Source organism: Orcinus orca, chromosome 1 (assembly GCF_937001465.1).
Source record: "Orcinus orca chromosome 1, mOrcOrc1.1, whole genome shotgun sequence".
NCBI lineage: Eukaryota > Metazoa > Chordata > Mammalia > Artiodactyla > Delphinidae > Orcinus > Orcinus orca.
The window spans coordinates 111,156,719-111,178,350 of NC_064559.1; the positions used below are offsets into that span (position 1 = coordinate 111,156,719).

General features: G+C 48.9%; 1 long non-coding RNA gene across 1 annotated transcript in view; it reads right to left on the reverse strand.

The window, feature by feature from the left end:
- Nucleotides 1-18,090: 18,090 nt before the first annotated feature.
- The window catches only part of LOC117202973 (uncharacterized), a 55,381-nt gene continuing 51,839 nt past the window's right edge, over nt 18,091-21,632 (reverse strand). Inside the window, exon 6 of the long non-coding RNA XR_007477785.1 lies at nt 18,091-21,574. This is a non-coding gene — a long non-coding RNA (uncharacterized LOC117202973). The remainder of the gene's footprint in view (nt 21,575-21,632) is intronic.

Sequence of the window (21,632 nt, forward strand, 5' to 3'; positions counted from 1 at the left end):
AGGCCATTCTAATGGTTTGAGGGGTTCTGTGCCACAAATGGGTCAAGGATCAAATATACATTTCTTATTATAAGTCACAGTGTCACAGGGAGCCTGCCTGGAGTGTGAAGCAGCTGAAGTGGAAGGAGAGAGAAAGTAGAAGGAGCTGAGACAGAGGTAAGGGGTTGGGAAGTCATACCACGCAGGGCCCTGGAGGGCGTGACAAGGACTTGGGATATTTTCTGAGTGAGATGGGAGCTGTGGCAGCCATTATGCTTTCTGCCAAATATTTCCTGTCTTTTCCCTCTGACCTCAGGATAGGATTGCTCTTCTTTGTCCCTTTGAAGCTATGTGCAGCCACGTGCCTTGCTCAGTCAACAGCATGGGAGCAGAGGTGATGTGGTCACTTTGAAAAAGAAGTACGCTTTATTAGGTTAAGCCACTTCGATTTTGGTGTTGTCTGTTATCTCAGCATAATCTGGCCCAAACTGACTAATACAGATTCCAAGAGGGGGTTTTGGGAAGAGGCGTTTTGGCAGGATCATTCTGGCAGCAGCTGGTATTCAGAGACAAGGTTGGAAGCAGAGAAAGCAGTTAAGAGAGTATTGTATCACCTAGGTGAGAGATGCAGTTGATGGTCTATTGATCATCAGTAATATTGGAAATAATGCAAAGTGATCATATTCTAAATATATTAAACTGAACCACTAGGATTTGCTAATGAGTTGGATATTGGGCGGGGTGGGGGAGGGAAGAAAGCAGTCGACGATGACCCCAAGGTGTATGGTGTTGGCAACTAGACAGACAAGAAAGCTCTCAATTCTCTAAACCACCCCCTTCATGCAACACACACACCCAGCCCCTGCCCCCCCAACACGTTTCAAAAAACGAACTCTATTTTTCATTTGGCAGGCAAAATGCCTGAAACTTCACCATTTCAAAGAGCCATTCTTCTTGGATAAGCATTGCCCTTTCCAGGCAGCTTATTTCAAAATGAAAATACCCACTAGAGAGGTTCTTTTTTTTTTTTTTTTTTTTTGGCATACAGAGGAGTATATTATTCTTTTTTTTTTAAACATCTTTATTGGAGTATAATTGCTTTACAATGTTGTGTTAGTTTCTGCTTTATAACAAAGTGAATCAGTTATACATATACATATGTTCCCGTATCTCTTCCCTCTTGCATCTCCCTCCCTCCCACCCTCCCTATCCCACCCCTCTAGGTGGTCACAAAGCACTGAGCTGATCTCCTTGTGCTATGCGGCTGCTTCCCACTAGCTATCTATTTTACATTTGGTAGTGTATATATGTCCATGCCACTCTCTCACTTTGTCACAGCTTACCCTTCCCCCTCCCCGTGTCCTCAAGTCCATTCTCTAGTAGGTCTGTGTCTTTATTCCCGTCTTACCCCTAGGTTCTTCATGACATTTCTTTGTTTGTTTGTTTTCTTAGATTCCATATATATGTGTTAGCATATGGTATTTGTTTTTCTCTTTCTGACTTACTTCACTCTGTATGACAGACTCTAGGTCTACCCATCTCACTACAGAAAACTGTAATTCAAAAAGAGTCATGTACCACAATGTTCATTGCAGCTCTATTTACAATAGCCAGGACATGGAATCAACCTAAGTGTCCATCATCGGATGAATGGATAAAGAAGATGTGGCACATATATACAATGGAATATTACTCAGCCATAAAAAGAAATGAAATTGAGTTATTTGTAGAGAGGTTCTTTAATGTGGATTGATTTATTTTAGCAACTCAGAGACACCCTTGAAATCATCTAGTCCAAGCCTCTCATTTCATTTGAAGAAACTGAGGTCCAGAGAGATAAATGATCTTGCCCAAGGTCATGTAGAAAATTAGAATCGAGTTGAGATCCAAAGAGAAGGACTCCTGACTCCTAGGGCATTGTTTTCCCTCCTCCTTCTTGTCCAGCCTGAGTAGGGGGCTCTTGGCCGTGCATGGGCCTTGGAAGGGATGCAGGGAGGAGAGGGGGGAGCCATGTAAAAGAAGCAATGCCTCCTCCACTATTCTGTGTGGACCAGTCCTAAGCAGGACTCAGGAGCATCTTCCTTCAAGTCTGCAAATCCTTCCATCACACTAACCTTGACTTCACTGGTCCTAAGCCAAAGACCAAACCTGAGAAGAGAAATTATTAAAAGGACCTGAAAAGAATACATCCTGTTCAACTTTGTGTGTGAGCGTCTGACACTTGGCAAGCATGCAGCACGTTCAAGTCCCTTCTTCCCTCTGTCTTGTTTGGTGTTTTCCTGCCCTGCCAGCTTTGTGCCACTCTTCTTGCAAAGCATTCTTTGCGCTGCTCTCCATGGGTCAGGCACAGCTAAAAACAGACAGCTCCAACACTCCTCTCCTCTTCATATCCTGGCACATTGCATCCTGGCACACTAACTAGAATCATTTGATTCTGCATTTTTATGTCAGGCTTTAAATTTGCAAAGTGCCTGACTATAATTTTTGTTAGATTTTTATTATTTGTTGTACCTTTTAAAACAGCTATTTGAAACCGTTACCACTGAAACTCTTCTCTGACTTTTGCAAATCTTGGACAATGGCCATTTTTAGTGACTTTTGTCTTAGACCTTCTTTGGTGTCTAGGGAAGCCAAACCACCTTTTTAGGTAGTTAGTGATCAGCGATTTCCTACACGTGGCAGAGTGGCGAGAGGCAACAAAGAGGTATGGACTAGAATCTCCTCTTCTGAGAAGAAAGTAAAGAATAACCTGATGAGAAAAACATTGCAGAAGAGATTCACAGCTTTAGATGCCAAATAGCAACTCTCAGAGCCATTGGCAGCCGAGAGACAGTTTGTAATGTTTATCAGACCCAGTATTGAAAAAACTGTGTAGAATAAAGTGAAATTGTGTTAACTTTTCCTTCTGAAGTTTAAATGAATATCTGTATTATATAAAAGTGCTGAAAAGTACATGAAAGCCTATAAAAATAAGGCTAACTAAGACAGTGTTTCCAATGATTTTGCTTTCATTGGAAAAGAAATATCCCCATAAAAAGGCATAATCTGTGCCTCATGCCTCTGTTGAGCGATCTACAAATACTGCACTTGATGTCCTGGGTAAACTTCCCTTTCTTCCAATGCAAACCAATTTTGCCTTTCCCTGCACATGTGCAAGGACTTTGGAAAGATTGCTACAGCCACACATGGAATGACTTTGTGCGCTGCTTCTGGACACACGGCCTGTTTCATATATTAACTGCATTCTAAATCCCACTAATGACAATGCTGTATGTGCCGTCTTCAGTTACTACCCCATTTATACCTTTATTCCCCCCCAACAGACCCCAGCTGTTATTAAAGAACAGTATTTAAGTCCCATTATAACAAAGATTTTTCAATAGCAAATGACCCCAAACAATGGCCCATTTCTTGGAATAACTTTACTGAATTCAATTTCTGCCAGGTACTGTGAGTACTCAGATCTGCCAATGACTCAGAGATGAAAAACGCTGCATACCTGATCTCAGAGGGCTCAATATTTGAAATGACAAGATTCTAACACAGCAAAAGAAGTGTGGTTGCCCCTTGAACTTTATTCCGATGGGACCTAATATAGAATTCCACGTGAGAAAGATGGTTTTATCCTGTAGAGATTTTAGGGTTTTTTTTTTTTTCTTTTTTTTCATTTCTGTAGCTTTTTGGTCCAGGCCCTGATGGCTCTTAGGTTCTATCACAGGGATTAGAGTCCTTCAGCAGCTGCCGTTCCTCTGTGACAACGTAGACTCATTTCCAAGGGGGCTAAGGAGGCCTTCTCATCACCTTAATCACACCAATCAGGTCTGACAGTATGATATTGGCATTGACACGGCATGACTTAATGAGGATTTAGCTTCACCAAAGCACACATCAGATGCAGAGTTTAAACCAGCTCTTTGCTCCATCCTAAGACCTGGGTAGCAAAGTAGCTCTTTATTTCATCTCAATCCAGAGGGACGACTTCACACATCAGAGCCTTTCTTCTCGGCCCTCTTGTGCAAGTATTTTTCCCCTCATCACAAAATGCTTTCCTTTTTGAAAAAAATGAACTTGCTGCTCCAACCCACTTGGTATCTGGCTCTAGGTCCAGAGCTTGAGGGTAAATGGTGAGGTTGAGATGTGTTTCTGGATTCTGTGGTTTCAAAGTGGCTACTCTTTCCAAACCGGGGCGGGGTGGGGGGGGCTCTGAAAAACTGTCAAGTTGGCGAAGTCTGCGTCTCCCCCCTCTCTCATCCCAGCTTCATCTGAGAAGAAGGAAATGTATCTGTGGTTCAAATAATGATCGCTTCACCGAGTACTCTCTCTGTGCCAAAGAACATCCCAAAGTGCCTTCCCTCCGTTGTCTTGTTTAAACCTCCCAGTGTTCCCATGTGCCCACCTTCTCTTCCTCCTCTGAGGAATCTGATGCTCAGAGAGGTTAAGAAACTCACCCAAGGTCACAGAGGTCGTAAGTGGCTGAGGCAGGCTGGACTCCATCCTAGGATAAAGGAAATTTGAAGGCCACAGGCCCAACCCTTATGCCAATACAGTCTTCTATTAAACGTCAATCACATTCTTTATTTTATGTAACACAAAGGCAAACTATCCAAAAAAGACAAAGAAGAAAATTTCTCAGAAAAATATCTAACCAAGATCTTCCCCGTCCGCCCCTGACATCCTATGAGCCCAGGACTGACTCCCTCCCTGGGGCTGGGACCTGAAGTCCTTGCTGGAGACACTGCATTGCAGGCATACACCTGCTCTGTGGGATCACAGAAGCCTGTCTGTCAGGACAATGCCTTCCCCCTCATGTACTTCCTTCTTAATTAAAATAACATTTTGAAAGTAAAATTATCCAGTGTGTAGAATAAACAGTACAACAAGAGCTGTGATTAACCTGTCAGAGATTGTATAATGTGATGCTAATAGGAAGAAATAAACTCCTGCTGAAGATCAAAGTCAGCTCCGCACATGGGGAACTTTTAAAATTAGAATGCCGATAACTGAATCTCCGTCCTGGAAAAATGAAAAAGCTCTGCAGGTTTGCGGAATGAGGGAGGAAAGACAGCTTGAGGACATTCCACCGCCCAGAGGAGCAGGGAGGCTGGAGAAGAAGAGGTCCGGTCTGCATCCTGGCCCCTCGCTGTCCTGTAGCATCTGGCAGCCCCTCCTTCTCTAACCCTGCGGTGGTCACTCAAACCTCCCTTGGTCTCTTGCACATACAGCTACGATCCATCTAGCTCAGCCCATGACAGGGCATGTGGGGCGTGCATGCGTGGGACATGTCTGCACGGGGCGTGTGTGCATGCGGGTGCGGTGGAGGGGGCGATGCACCCAAGTCTGTGTTGAGCACCTGCTAAACAGAGCCCCTCCTATGCCTTATAGGCGGGCCTCATTTTAATTTACATGTGTGGGTCTTGATAAGTGAAAGAACTGGAATTGTGAACCCAGATCTTTTGGGTTCTAAAACCCAGGCTTTTTTTGCTCCTCTTGGGGAAAGGTATAAGCTAAGAAAGAAACCGTGGTTACGTGTGTTTCACTTACATCAACAGGAAGGCAAATGAAGAATTGAGAAGCATGTGTGTAAACATGCAGTTAAGTAACAATGAAAAATGGGGCGTCTACTGTGTGCAGGCACTGTGGCAGGTGCTGGGGATGGCACGGCCCCTGCCACCGCCAAGAGAAGCTTGTTGAGGGAGAGAGAAGGGAGACCAGCAGGCAGGCAGGCTTTTGTAATCCAGTGCAGACGCGGCAGAGACACAATCAGAGGTGGTGATGGGGCCACAGGGGAGGACCCTACCCCACACTGGGGCGTCAGGCTGCCTCCAAAGTCATATCTGCGCTGAGGCCTCAGAGACAAGGCAGGGTCAGCCTAGTGAAGGGGACACAGAGCACGGAAAATGTCCCAGGAAGAGGAAAGACCATGTGCAAAGGCCCAGATACCAGAGAAAGCATGATCCATGGATGTCAATACACCTGTCCATGAACAAATGAGAAATTATTTCAGTGGCCTGCACACCCCAGATCCTGTGTTCCTTCAAATGTCCCCTTCACCCAATTTACCAGTTAGCTCTGCCATGTCTTGAGCCAGTCCTGTTGCCCACTGAAATGCAGATACCCCTGAGAGAACCAATGAATTTCAGTCCCTTTCAGCTCAGGGCCAGTGACTATCCCAGGCCATTTCCTGAGAGCAGAATGGAAACCTAAGGGTGATCATTGGTCCCTCAGATGGAGGCAAGTTTTGCCAGGCTCACAGTCTGGCAGAAGTGAAGTCCTGCTGGCACCAAGACCCTTGTCAAAAAGGTGCTACCTGGACTTCCCTGGTGGCACAGTGGTTAAGAATCCACCTGCCAATGCAGGGGACATGGGTTCGAGCCCTGGTCCGGGAAGATCCCACGTGCCGCAGAGCAACTAAGCCCCTGCGCCACAACTACTGAGCCTGTGTTCTAGAGCCTGCGTGCCACAACTACTGAAGCCCACACTCCTAGAGCCTATGCTCCGCAACAAGAGAAGCCACTGCAATGAGAAACCTGTGCACCGCAACGAAGAGTAGCCCCCGCTCACCGCAACCAGAGAAAGCCCACGCACAGTAACGAAGACCCAAAGCAGCCAAACATAAATAAGTAAATTAATTAATTAATTAAAAGAAAAAAGGTGCTACCTGCAGGGGTGATGCGTGTCCCCCATCTGCTGCCTCTCAGCATCTCAGCAGGCACACCATCAGTACCGGAAACGGATCCCAGGAACTCCCTGCTGCTCCCAAAATGCTGTTTACTTAACAGGAATACAGCCCGGGACTGAGTGGGGCTAAGGGAGCATGGCCAGGGTCATGGTGGGATTACACTGTTAAGTGAGCCAGCACACCTGAATGGTCTACAGTCTTCTTAGCTTCTACCACACTGACAAAACATGATTTTAAATACCTAAGTCTTGGTTCTTTAAGAATTTTTCCAAATACTAGTCAGTAAGTTGCAATGCTGAGGGCATGGGTCTTGGAGTCCACAGACTAGGTTAGTTACTTGCTAGTTGTGTGACCTCTGTCTGGTTATTCAAACTCTGAGTTTCAATTGATTCATTCAATAATATGCATTTGTTGAGGACCTACTGTACTCCAGGTGTTATGGGTACTAGGAATTGACAGTTCCTAGGATTTTATAGTTTAGTGGGGATGGTAGACTCTTGCCTATTGTATGAATGTAACAAGGATATGTATATCTACTCTCTTTTGCATTCCCAGTATTCAACCTCCCCCTATTCTTCCAGAGGCATGTGGTTTTCATAGGAGACTTTTGGGATTGTGGCAGCTGGGATGCAAAGAGAAAGAAAGAGTCTATGTTCAGCTTTCCACATCCAGAATAGGATTTTTGAGTTCATAGCAAGACAATGGTTTTGAAAGCCAAGCATTCTCAGAGTCAAAAAAGTGGGGTGGGCGTTGGTCTCTGAATTCCGTAAGCTCCCGTTAAAATATCAAGAGCCAGACTTGGAGCTCTTTTATTTTATTTTATTTTATTTTATTTTATTTTATTTTATTTTATTTTTTTAACATCTTTATTGGGGTATAATTGCTTTACAATGGTGTGTTAGTTTCTGCTTTATAACAAAGTGAATCAGTCATACATAAACATATGTTCCCATATGTCTTCCCTCTTGCGATCACAGAGTTTCACTATAGGCCTAAGGAGGGGAGAGCCCAGAGTGTAACCTAAGAGGAGGTCTGGCTGAGGAAAGGAGGAGGAAAAAGCACTTCCCTTCAGCCCAGCAGAGGAGAATGGGCAGGGGTAAGACAGGCCAGGCCAGGTGATCATTGGCCAGAGTCCTCATTTTCCCTCACTCTTGGGCCTGCTCCTAAAGGTGGTGGTGAGTATTACAGAAACGGGTAGGAAAGAAACAGAGAATATTGGAGCAAGTGGCCTATTTCCCTGGGCTCAGGCCTCTGGGAGATGCCCCAGAGTTGGTTTGGTACCAATATGGTAGAGGAATGAGAGTATGGCATTGAGGGAGGGAGTCCTCAGTAGAGACTTTGAGATAATGCCTCTGGCTCCATTCAGCCTGCATGCAATGGGCAGAGACTGCTAGCCCTGACATCTTTCCTGACTTCCAGACTTTCATGCTGCACAGATGCCCCTCAGTGTTCCACAGGTCCCCCCAGATCCTAAACTGAAGATCTCTGCTTCCCAGCCACCCACAGGCTCCATCGTTGACACCATCTCCATAGTTGGCACAAACATTTACCTGGTCATGCAAATAAGGAAGCCAGGGGACATCCAGGACACCCCTTTCTCTCCCTCATCCCCTCATCCAACCATTCTTACGTCCTGACACACTTACCCCTGCATTTATTTTGAACGTGTCTCCTCTCTATGCCTAGCTCCCAGTGCCCCGCTCAGGCGTCATCTTTGTTGCTCACTTGGATATGAACTTTATGTTTCAATCCAAGTAGAGCAGACTGGGAGGAGAGAAATGGAAGACTTTGGAGCATCAGGCTAAGAATGTGTAGCATAAGGTACTGGTGCCATCAGTCCTCAGATCTCACTATCGAGGCGCATATGCTGATGGCCTTTTTCTGCAAGTACCTGGGGGCTTTCTCTGGCTGCAAGAGTGTGTTCAAATGAGTAAAGGAGGCAAACTACTAGTGGTGGGGGACTATTCTCTCCTCCCCCAAAATAGCCTTCAACCAATTTTGAACAGAGGTTGGAGGGTAAATACCCCAGCTCCCTCCCTCCTCATGACAGATGACACTGAGGAACGACCATTTTGCCTGGGAATGACTACAGACCCCGGGGGGCCTCCCTGCACTTGGTCTTACCCTCCATAATCCACAACCTCCTTGACCTCACCTGTGACTCCTCCGGCTTCATCTCCTGCCACTTTGTGCCCCATTAATTCTGAACCGACTGCAGCTTCCTGCACGCACCATGCTGTTTCACACTTGCACGCCTTAGTTCAAGTTTTCCCTCTGTCTGAAATGATGTGCTTCCCTGGCTCTGACTCATGCCTCAAAGCTTAGCTCATTTACATATATTTAAGCATTTGCTCTGTGCAATACAGAATGCCTCAGAAGTACCTAGAAAGAGCACCTGTCTTGACTTGGGGGATCAAGGAAAGCACCTCATTAGAAATGTCATCTAAGATTCTGAGAGATGAGTCTCAAAGGAAGTGAAATGGGCATGATGGAGCTTGGGGAGTGATAGTTTTTGAAGCACTGAAAAAGGAATATGGGGTCCAGAGGTACCAGCACAGCTTATTAAATGAACTGAAAAAAAGTCACTAAGGCTGGAGCTGTAGAAAAGTAAAGGAAGTTGCAAGAGGGGAAGATGAAGAGGCACAAGGGGCCAGATGACACAGGGCTTTAAGGAATATGGAATTTATGCTACTGCAATGGACAACAATGAAGAGTCTCTGAAGCTCCAAGTTGGTCAAACGCTCCATCCCCTGAGCTTCCATATCTTCCCTGGGATGTATCGTATCAGTTTACATTTTGCTTCCCCACTGGATAGCAAGTTTCTATATGGCAGGAAACACTTCTTCTTTTTTTTTTTTTTTTTTTTTTTTTTTGCGGTACGCGGGCCTTTCACTCTTGTGGTCTCTCCCGTTGCGGAGCACAGGCTCCGGACGCGCAGGCTCAGTGGCCATGGCTCACAGGCCCAGCCGCTCTGCGGCATGCGGGATCTTCCCGGACTGGGGCACGAACCCGTGTCCCCTGCATCGGCAGGCGGACTCTCTACCACTGCACCACCAGGGAAGCCCGAAACACTTCTTCTTGATCTTTGTTTCCTTGTACCTAACACAGATCCTGCCCAGGACTGTAATACATGCATTGAGTTGGACCACTGAGGTGACCTAGAGCCACCCAGCCCAGACTCCTCTATAGGAGCCTTACAAAGAGGGTGTGAGGCTCCTGCCTGTGCCTCAGTATCACAGATCACTAAGTGTCAACATGGTACCACGGGACGGGAAAGAGCAGCCGTGATGCTCTACAGACAGAATTTGATCTTTAGGGGGTCCTGCCCCAGGGGCATCTCTGCAGTGGCCCCAGTAGGAATGCCTGATGCCAGGGTTGGTGGGGGCTGCGGAATGAGGACCTGGGTGCAGACCCTGGAGCAGCAGCAGTATTGTGGGGGCTCCCGAGTAGCACTAAGGACTCACCCTAGTGGGAGAGAAGGGGAGAGCCTCAGAGCTGTCTGAACACAGCACCCACAAAGACGAGATCTGGGCTGCCCACGTGGTGGCCATAGGGTCATTGGAGGCCCTTGTGCGGACAGAGCTGGACCAGTCTGGGAAGTGGGAGGCTCACAGCTGTTTGCATCAGGAGAGCAGAGGAGAGACTCCGATCCACTAGGAGGCTCGCTAGACCCTGCACCTGAGGAGGTCAGTGCCTGTTTCATCTGTCTCACCCTTCTTTCCAAGTCAAGCTCAACTAAATCACAATTTTATATTTTTACAGGCCTGGTATATATTGCATATTAAATAACTATTTAATGATGGGTGAAGCAGCTTTCTAGAAATTCAGTTCCATGTGACTAGAGGCTGTTTTGTTCACTTGCTAAATCCCCGGCACCTAAAACAGGACTGGCCCATAGAAGGTGCTCAGAAATTACTTTAATATATTTAATTATGTAATTATAAGTAATTATACTTATTATGGCTCAAAGAGGATAGATCTTTCTCCCAAGGTCGCACGACCTTCGAGGAGTTAAATCTTCCCAGTTCCAAGCTGGTAGCTTTCCTGGACTGCGGTGCCCCCGCTGGAGAAGAGCCAAACTACTCTGAGCCCAGCTAGGTTCTCGGACTGGTTCCAAGGATGAGATCCTCCAGGCTGCTGCAGGTTGAGTTAAGAACAAAGACTTTGGGTGGAGGTGCAGAGGGTGGAGGGGGAATGGCAACAGGGCCCTTGCTAGTGCTCGTGCCTGTGGTCTAAAACAAGAACCCAGGTAGCACTTGGCACTTAGGGACACTCAAAATGTCAGTGACTGAGGGGCATGTGTGAGAGGTCAGAGTTGAAGTAGGGGTGGAATCATAAAACAAGGAGGGAACACCTGGAAGAAGATGCATGGGAAAGGATGTAAGTCCAGGACTGAGCCATGGGAGGCATGTGCAGTCTGAGGGCAGACGGAGAAATCAGGGAGGTAGATGTTAAGCCAGGACGCAGTCACAGAAGCCTAGAAAGGAAAGTGATGGTGCCAGAGGTCATCGGAGAGGAAGCCGAGGACTGGCAAAGTCTGCTGAACTTGGCTGAGGGAGGAAGAGGCATGGGGGTCGAACAGCAAGAGCACCACAGGCTTGGGTCAAATCTCTGCTCAGCCGTTGACTTATGCTGAACAAGAGACTTACCTCTTAGGTCCTCAGCTTCCGTAGTTACAAACAGATGATACCTACTGATTGGGCCAGAGGAGGCCTTGTCCAGGACCTGAAACTAGGGATGCGCTCAATACATGCTGCCATTATTATGTTGGTGGCGGTGTTATTATTGCAACTGGTGACCTTGAAGGAGAAAATATCAGCTCAGTAGCGGGAAGGGAAGGGAAGGGGAAGAAGATGGGAACAAGATTGCAGGAAGTTAAGGGGAACCAAGGAGATGGTGGGTGTCTTGCTGACTTTGCTGAGGAATTTGGTAGTGAATGAAGTCGAGAAATCCACTGGTTCGGCAGCAGGAGGGCCAGTGGTTTCTTTAGGAGAGAAAAGGCGAGTGAGCGCTCACAAGCAAAAGGAAAGGGACCTGCAGAGATGGGGCAATTGAAGATATCAGAGAGGGAGAAAGGACATATCAGAGAGAGGCCCCGTGAGTAAGCAGGGATGGTCCCCCAGAAGAGAAGCGGGACCCCCCCCCCCCCCGACTGCAGTGTTCTCTGCACCCGGCCTTCCTTCACTCCTTTACCAGCCTCCCCACTTAGGCTGGGGATGGGAGGTCTCTCCCTCAGCCGCTTTCAGAAAGTGTGGCATCAAGAAGACTTGCCTAGAAGTCAAGAGGCCTGAATCCTGGTCCTGACCCCGGCCATCTGTACTTGGCTACGCCCTTGTCCTTCCTGAACCGTGTCCTCCTGCATAAATGACTGATCCTCTCTGTGATTTTGTAACCATGTCGTCTCACTAAGCATTATAAAACATTTCCTCTTCTGAAGCTTTTCTCCACTCTGATTGGAAGAAAGGGGGAAAAAAAATCTTTGAACTGAAGCTATCACTTCCTCCAGCAACTGGGACAATATTTCTGCTTCACACGTGTTGCGAGCAGATCCGGTGATTCCATCAGTACCGGCAGATCGCTGCTGAGCCTCCTGGTGTTGTAAATAGCGTGTGCACTTTGTCCTGGCCTCCTGGAATGAAGCAAGGGAGAGGCGGGAGCTTTGTGCGAGGCTGAGTGTTGCTGTTGACGGCTGCAGGCTTCCGAATCCTCAGAAATAACAACAGTTACTGCGCATGCCCAAATTTGTCCTCCAAGGCAGCAAATGCATCAGCTGCTGGTTATTTTGATACTCTGGAGAAAAAGCTTTCGAGAAAATCTAGTACAGAAAACAGTCTTACCCTCTGTTTGTCTGCACCATTCCTTCTGCCCGCTGCCCTCTCAGCTGTTTTCATTCCTATTAATCCAGGCTTTAAAGTCCTTGTCTCAATGACCCAGGAGGAAGGCGTTTCTGTTTCGGCCCTTCGTCAATGTGGAAGAAGCAAGAGAAGAGACACCTGGCTACGTGTCTCTGTGCCAAGGCCGATCTGACCTGGAACCTGCTGGAAACCAGTCCAGTGTGGATGGGTTGTCTGACAGCCACAAATGGCTCTGACCATTTTTGGATTCAACAAGCATTCACCGAACGCTTACTGTGCACTAGACCTCGGGCTAGGACCACGAGAGATGGTGATAAACGTGGCTGGGATCTAATAATCCAGCCGCCACAAAAACACAAGCTCTCTGATCAGGTACCATGGCCATGTTACGGGCCCTGGCACACAGTAGGCGCCCAATAATCAATCTTTGGAGTGTGTGTTTGTTATTTATGTGTTATAATTTACTCAAGATCCTAAAAGCTCAGGGACAGAAACGGAGCTATTCAGGGATGGAAAGGAGCACTTATTAAACCAAATGTGCCATCAGAATGTGATCAACAATTTGGGGAGGGGGGTATCCAGGCTTATATCCTGTTTACATCACTTTTAAATTTCCCTCTTACACACTTCATGAAAAAGAACCACAAGTGCCCCAAATCCTTTTATCTTTCTGGGTGATATCACAAGGACACATATAAAAGCTCTGTATTCAACAACCAAAGACTCTGCTATTCTAAAATTTTCAACTTCATCCCTAAATTCTTGGACAGCTATTATGTAAGGCTTAGGGCTGGTGCTTTCAAACAAGGCTATAAGTAACATGATTGATGAATGAATTTGTCCTATGGTCTGGAAATTCTTTTGTTTCACTGACGATGATAAATTTCCTAATGGATCACCCTGACTCTGATGTTACTTCTAGAGAAAGGGCCATTCATGGTGGCTCTGGTCACTTACACTCACCTCCAAAGTGTGTTCCTCTACCAGTTTGTATCTCAGCAACTCAAGCGGATGAGGCTTTGCTGGGAAATAACAAGGTCATATCAAACCTAAAACTCCCTTCCAAGTCTGGGGCTCTCTCCTACCTCATCCTTCTCAGAGCATACATAACTGGGTGAACTCAGGTATGGGAGCAAAGATGAAAACAGAAAGAAGCGGAAACCTCAGCCCAATCTGTGTCAAGTGTCTAAGCAGGGCCTCACCTTGCTCAAGTGCCCTCCACTGGGGGGCAAGGGCCACCCTTGGACTTAGAGCGGGAACTCCTGTGCCTCACTGAATCCTGGCACCTGAGAGTGACTTTCACCTTAATTGTGCTGCCATGGCTTCACCCATAAAGGGAGACTCTGCCTCTCCCTCTCTCTGTCTCTCTCCCTACATGCCTTCTTCCCTTGCTGACTCAGGCACAGTGTAGGGGTTCAGCATGCAATTTGCTCAAGGAAGAAGTGAAGAAAAACATCTACAAGCTCAACACCAGAGGGGATGGTGGTATGAAGTTTCAAAGACCCACGAATCCCCCAGAACATTATTACAATTAATGATTCGTATTTGGTAGAAATCTGACTTAAGGGGTATTTCTGCCTTGCTAGTATGGGCCATGGATCAGACAAGTTCTCCCATCAAGGTCTGTAGCCATGGAACCCAAGAAATATTGGAGGGCAATCTAGGAGATCCCACCTCACTGAAAGTATGGATGGTGGAGGAAAAGCAGAATTTAGGTAGGGCTTGGGGTGAAGCAGCAGGTTCTCTGCCTAGGTCACTTTAGAGTCACAGAACTCTTGCAAAATTGTTGAAAGCTGCGGACCCTCTACCCAGAAAAGTGCACACATCACACACAGCCAGACAAATTTGCCTCCAATTTCAGAAGGATGGGGGACCCCAGGAAGGAAACTTCTGGAGTCAGGGCCTTAAGTTAATGCTCTGATTCTAGGTGCTGATGCCTAAGTCTTCTGCCCCTCGTCCCTACGCAGGACTTGCCCCTACCCCCAGGGTCTTCTAGCTGGTTCTGGTTCTTGGAGCCACAGTCCTCCCTCGTGTCAGAGAAGCCACGGCACCTGTATCTCCAGGAGCTCCCCTGGGTGCTCTTTTCTCCCAGGGTGACGGGAGGTGTCCCGGGAGAAGGGGTCTCTGGGCTTTTCTCTCTCGGCTGCCAGGAGCAGCTGAAGCCTAGGGCACGGAGGACGACGCCGGCAGACACTCCCGTGCCCTGCTCCAGTCGCCGGCTGCAGGCGACGCGGGAGGGAAAGGCGGGGAGGTGCGGGGTGGGCCGGGCGATTCAGCCCACCCCCAGCTTGTTGGCCCGTTTGCAAGCGAGACCAGCACCCACTCCTGGTGCCCCAGAAAATCCCTGGCCAGCCGGGCTTTGCGCGCAGCCCCTCCAACCCCCGTGCGTTTCCTTTTGACCTCTGGAGGTTTGAACCCCTTCTTGGCTGGGTCGAACCAGCCCTCCCGGGAAAGATCGATCTCTCGTCCCCAGGATCCCCTGCTGGCGGGCACCTCCGCCTGGCCAGAGCAGGTGCGGGGCTGGGGCCGGGAAGGGTTGGAGTAGGGGAAAGGATTTGGAGTGGGTGACTCAGGAGTCCGGGAGGAGGGGCTAAGAATTCAAGAAGCCTGTGTTAGAGCAGCTCGGCGCTCCGGCACAGCAGAGAGCGCTGGGAGCCGGAGGGGAGCGCAGCGGTGAGTCAGGCTGCCCCGAGCCCAGCCCGAGAGGGGCGCAGCGCGGACACGGGCGCGGGCCAGCGTGGCTGGGCTCCTGGGGAGAGTATGCATGGATCCCGGTCTGGCGAGATCTCCGGGCACCCGCCGAGGCTTCCGCGGGCTGAAGTGAGGCCATGAGAGGAGCGTCCCCAGTGGGTGCGGGAGCGCGGGAGCCTCGGCGGGCGGGCGAGTCGTGGGGAGCAGCGCTCTCTCAGGTCGTGGAGTTCCCGATCTCCCGATGGCCCGAAGTCCGGGAGGCAACACTGGCGCCTGCAGTCGCCGCGCGGCGGTACCAGGGACTAGCTAGACGGAGACAGCGCGCAAGTGAGGGAGAGCGAAAGAGCGTGGCGAGAGGGATGCGCGGGCTGCGAGCGCGCTGGGGCCGCAGGAGTGGTGGTCTGCGCCGCGGAGGGCTAGTGCACGGCGCGCGCGGGCTGGGGTGTGCGCCGAGTCCCGCGCGAGCGCTACGCTGTCCCCAGGTAAGGGGACGAGTTGGGCAGGGGGCTCTGGACCTGGTGCAGGGAATGGAGCAAGGGTCTCTGGGCTCCTCCGCGGGTCGCTGGAGGGCTGGGAGTCTCGAGTGAGGGCCCCAGGGGTTGATAGGGGAAGCCTGCTCGCCAAGGGACCTCCATGGAAGGTCCTGCTACGTGGGTCTCACGCCTCACCTCCAGCTATCTGCCGCCAGGTGTGGGAGAAGCTGGCATGGAGGGGTGGGGCGGGCAGCGCCTTGGGTCCAAGCGACAAAGACCCAGGGGAGGGAGAGGACTTGGGGTCAAGGAGCGGCATCTTTGAGCCATCGGAAACAAGCAGCTTCATTCTGATTACAACTCTCCTTTCTCTTTCCAAAAAAACCCCTCAAAACCAAAAAACCTCTGAGATTCTCACGGAAGGTGTATTCTGCTTGAACTTTCTCTTCTCTTGTGACTTGAGAGATTAAAAAAGAGCCTGCTTGCTAGGCTGGTTTTTCCAAGTTGTTCCAGGTTGGAAGTTGTAACAGTTTGTAGGATAATTTACGGGTGTTTCATGCATTAAAGTGTATTACTGCAAAGCCTTTGGGCGCTATGGGTATTAAGGAAAACGCAGTGCACGTTCCCAGCTGGAAACCAAAATAGGGCTCTCCTGGGTATCTCTGCCCCCTCTGTCTTCTGAGGCCAACGGAAGTCCTGGAGAAAAGGCACTTGATTAATTGTCTTGGTTCCATCCTCTGGGCGCACCCATTGCCAGCCAGCCCCCTCCTCCCCCCACACGCGCACGGCCAGCTGCATTCTTAAATTCAGAAATGGAAGTGGAGGGCCCACCAGTACCTCCTCCCCAGGGTCTTCAAACTCTTGAAGCTGTTAGTCAAGTCTGCTGGAGGGGACTATTTCTCCCTCTCAGAGCATATAGAAAGGCAGCAGCCATTGGGCCCTGCCAGCTCTTCTTGTGCAGTGTTTACAATTTGCTATCGAATGTCTGAAGGTTTCCCCTTCTGAAGAGCTACTGAAGAAAGACTACATTAGATGTGGAAGATGTCTCTTCTGTGGAAGAAGTTGTATGTCAGTCTGGGCAACCCAAATGTCAATCCACTGTGGGCCATGTTCCCAGAGGTTCAGAGGCAACTGAGGACCGGGGGTGCGGGGTGAGTGAGAGTGGTCTGGGGGCTGAGACTGGCCCTGCTGGTGTTGACTCACAGAGGAAATGAACTCTCCTCATACTTGGGTCGTTGAAGGGGTTTGGGGTTAACATCACATGCTGTCAACTCCTCCCCCATATGCTTTTCCCAGTGTTTTTGTGCAGGTGGGACAAAGGGCAGTCTCGAAGGGAAAAATGTTAGGAGGCACCACGAATGGGAAACCAAGGTCTCTGGGGCCCAGGGACACATGTTTTGACACGACTGTAGGAGTACCTCGGAGGATTTTACAGCCAGCTGCTGGTGCCACGCCATCCCTGGACAGCCATCTTACCCCAGAGCAGCCCAGACCCACTAGAGAACTGGAAAATTGGGTCTCCTCAGGGCAGCCTGGCGACCCTTTCCATACCCTTAACCTTTGTCAAGGAGTGAGGTTCCCACCTTCTCCTATCACCCACCACACGTCTCCCCCACCCAGAGGGCCAGAGAGAGCAAGGGATGAGGCTTCACACTCTCCTCTTCCATGGAGAAATCTGCGCGGTGGCCAGGAAGGGGGCCCCAGCTGCCGACATCAGCAGGGAGGGTAGGGCATGGCAGGGCAAGGCTGGAGCCCGAGGGAAGTTTCTCAACATTACTGAGATTAAACTGATGAGAAAATCACACAACTTTACTTTTAAATGAGTGCTGAGCACTACTGCTGCACATTCGTGGAGTGCCTTATTTCAGTGGCAACTGCATTGGAGCCGCAGGAAAACTACTCTCTGCTCCCAGCAGGCAGTGGAAAGCTCGCTGAGGACTCATATATAGTCTCTATATATCTCTGAGCAGATAACTCATGTCCCCAGAAGGCTTCTCTTTCTTTGACTGGCACCTCTGATCTTGCAAACCATCAGCTACACTGACAGCTCCCAGGCTCAGCCGGTCCTGAGAAATCAACTCTGGGATGGACCAGTTTCACAGAACAGCATATGGTGGCCTCTAGTAAGTAAATGGAGATGAAAGACCCTTCCCCAACCCTTTACTAGGGATCTTGCTTCCTGGCAGTGGGGAGACCGTTAACATCCTAACTCCAAATAGCAGTAAAATCGGGGTGGCCCTGAGGCAGAAATGCAGCTGGAGAAGCTGAGGCTTTGAGGTCATTGACCTTTTGGTTGTTGTGCACAAGGATGGAATTGTCACCATTTAAGCTGAGATGATAGACCTTGAGCCACAAAATTTGGCCAAGACGAGAATAATGAAAACATACAATAAAAAAGCATCGTAGATTTTTTCATTACTCTTCTATGGGTTACTTTCCATGTTTTGGAGGAGTTTCTATAGGTTATTGGCCTCAATAGGAATCACATTGAAATGATCTCTTGATATCTTTCTCCTGTGTTTTGAGGAAACTTCCTGTGGTAGTTTCCTGAATTGTAAGACAGGAGGGAAAGTAGCTTTGTGACCTTGAGCAAGTCACTAAACTTCCCAGCCCTCACTCTCCCAATCTATAGGACAAGGGTAGTGGGTTAACAGTGTTTCTCAATGGGGCTATTGGCATTTGGCGATGATTCTGGGTTGAGAATGACCTACTTATGTAATGCAGGAAGTTTAGTATCCCCACGTCCCCTACTAAAATGACAGAAATGGTGGCAACCCCTAATCCCCTCCCCCCATATATGGCTAAATGCTTATTACAAGGATAATACTGCTCCCGGTTGAGAAGTCCCTTGGCAATTACCAATAAGGGCTTTTCTTTCAGGCCCTATGTTCGGGTCATCTATTATTTAATCATTGAATTGGGGCTTCAGAGGACCAGCCCTGGGCTTCATCCTCCAGGAGCCAGCATATCAGGCTCCAGGAAGCCACTGGCAGGGCTGTGGTCCCGCTGGGCACCGTCCTTTGCTTTTGTCAGTGGAGTGTGACTACAAATGACCCACGTGAAAAGAAAACCAGAAAGAGTGGGGAGGAGGGATGGGTGGTATTAGAGCGTGGCAGCTTCTTTCTCTGCCATATGCTATTAAAAACACAGGCAGACTGCCTGCCCCGGGTGTCCACAGCACTGGGAGGAAATCCTTCTCTCCTTTACTAAACGGATCACACTCTGGCACCGGGAGGTCCCTGCTCTGAATGAGAGAACAAGGAAGCAGAACCCTCCCCAGCACGGACAGCACTTCCTACAACATGGGCACATGTTGATATCAAATTAATACAACAGTGCCCAAGCTGTGAGAATCAATGGGAATCAATAATGTGACATTTGATTGAAAAAGCAGGCTAGAAGTGCTACGCTGGAGGGATGGTGCTCGTAGCCCTGGGTTTATTCTCACGTATCCTTTCCTCTGCCCCAAGGTCTCACTGGAGGACAAAACATAGGACCATTTGGTTATTCGTAGTGCAAACGGCTAAAACGAACAATGACTTTGGAGGATATAATTGCTTGCTACTCACCCCCAAGAAGTAGAAGAGAGAAAACTACCAAAGCAGTAGAACTGGCAGAGTTTGAATTTGATTCCTAATGAGGCCCCAAAAAACGGACACTGGAGACTTAAGGAGATTCCCAAATGAGGCTGAGACCGGTCTGATGATGCAATCCGGCAAGTGGGACTAGCAACAAGGCCTTTTGAATTGCCAGGTTTGGCCAGCCTCACACACGGAGCGTCTTTTTATTAGTGGTAGTATGAGTCAGTCAGACAGTCAGGGTTTCCCTGAAAATTCCCCACTGGGGTAAGCAGACGGAGATGTTTTGGCATTGCCTGTGGGGGCCTCTGCAGGTGGAGAGCTCTGCCAGTGGAACGATCTAGCTCCGAAGTCAGTGGGAATGAACGGCCCAAGCTTCCCACAGAAGCTATTCCACATCGAGGGCAGTTACAATCCACTACTACTGGAATCGTCTCCCAATAGCCACAAAGTGTTTGTTGTTTGGTACAGATGGGCTGATTTTCCCATTTCCTTTGGCTGTTCCTTCGGTAGCCAGGGTTGGTGGAATATATCATCTGTCTGCATGTGGCACGCTGTTCCCGAGTGAGCCCAGGGAGGGCCGTTTGCTGGAAGCCATGAGAGCTCAGCCCGGGTTGGGGGAGGGAGGTCCTGTCTCTGCCCCCCATCACTATGGATCTGATGTGTGGTTAAAGTGACTTGCGTTTCTCACTTGTCCAGTCTGGAGAAGTGCCGTCCCATGTCTGGACCTGACCAGGCCCGGCTTGGAGGTCAATCACCTCATCCTTGTCAGTAACCATACGCTGAACTCCCACATTGTATGAGAGACGCCGAGAGAGGCAGGCTCCCTTTGGGTTGTGGTTTCGAAGGAAGGAGCAGTCGTGCTGGGCTCTAACGGCCTGCAGGCGGCTGGACTAGGTGAGCAGGGAGGAAGTTGAGCACCAGGAGACCAGAGATGCAGGAGGGCGTCTCTTGTACCCAATGTTCCTCTTCTGTGAAACAGATAGAACAGTAGGACCTGCTCTGTTGGGCTGTTGTGCACATCAAGTGGGATGATACTGATGGGACACCAGCACAGGCCTGGCGCACAGTTGAGCAGGCACTCAACAAACACAAGTTCCCTTCGCTCATGTTCTCCCTCCGTGGTACTGATCTGAGGGAGTCCTCCCTTTATGCTTTTCACTTCAGATCGGACAACATCATCTTTGCATTTTTTATGCCTCTGTATGTGTAAAGCTTTGCTGCACTAGGAGAAGAAATCTTTCTGGAAGCACTGAAGCTTCTCTAGGAACTTACCTACCTATATTTTGACCTTCTGTAATTAACATTCTCATTTTGATGGAATTTGAAGCAAACATTTCACCTGGCCTCACAATATCTGAGTAAAAGGAAACTCATGGATTTCCTCCTGCAATTTTCTTTCAGAGGCAAACTTCTCCTCAGACTTGTATCTCAGAGATGTTATGTAATGCTCTCTAAATAAGGCATTTCTTGCGAATGGCCATTTGTACTGGCAGCTTTAGGAGTGTTTCAGTTCCTTACCCCGCAGAGCCAACTCCTCCTCCAACAACTTGTTTCCTCAGGATTTTATGTATCTTATCAAGTTTACAAGAGAAGGAAGAGGAGGAGGTGAATTTCTCTATGGCAGCCAGGCGGGCATTTGCGCTCTCCCACCCCAAGGGTCAGTGGCTGGCCAGCTGTTGCTGAATAGCGTATAACCTGTGGTTAAAGGGGGAACAGTCCTCACCCCCGGGGAGGCAGGCTCACTGGACATCAGGTCACTGGACTGATTTTCCTTCTCTCAATTAGCATCTTGATTAATATGCTAACCAGGGGCCTGGGCACTGTGGAGAATCATAATAACTATAAATCACGGTCCTGCCCAAGGAGCTGGCTCTAGAGCGAACATTTAAATGGCTTCAGAGAGGCTCATCAGATAACGTAAATGAGGTAAGGCCATGAGCCAATGCGGCCTGCAGTAAACTAGAGAGGTTATGCCCATCAGAAGGGGACAGGCCGTCTGTTGCTTTGCAGGTTTGTAGGTCTAATGTGGCCAGATCTTCCAACTTTTCCAAAAGAGTCAAAACTTTGAGTTTGAATGTATAGTATCTTCACTTTTCAAAACATCTGTGCAGACCAAACAAAATCTGTCTGCAGCTTCTTTTGTCTTGTCATCTAGATGAACACACTTGGAGCAGTTGAGACCAGTATCAAAATGGAAACTAGTTGAAGAAGTGCGAGCTGTGTGGCTCTCAGAGAGGTCTGAATGGCGCGGTGCTTTCTCCAGAGGCTTCCTGAGGGAGGGGATGTCCTGCGGGCGGGTAGGATTGTATAAAAGCAGCCCTGGCACAAAATAGAACTAGCTTCAGAGGCAAGCTCTGCCTCTCATTGCCTCTATAAC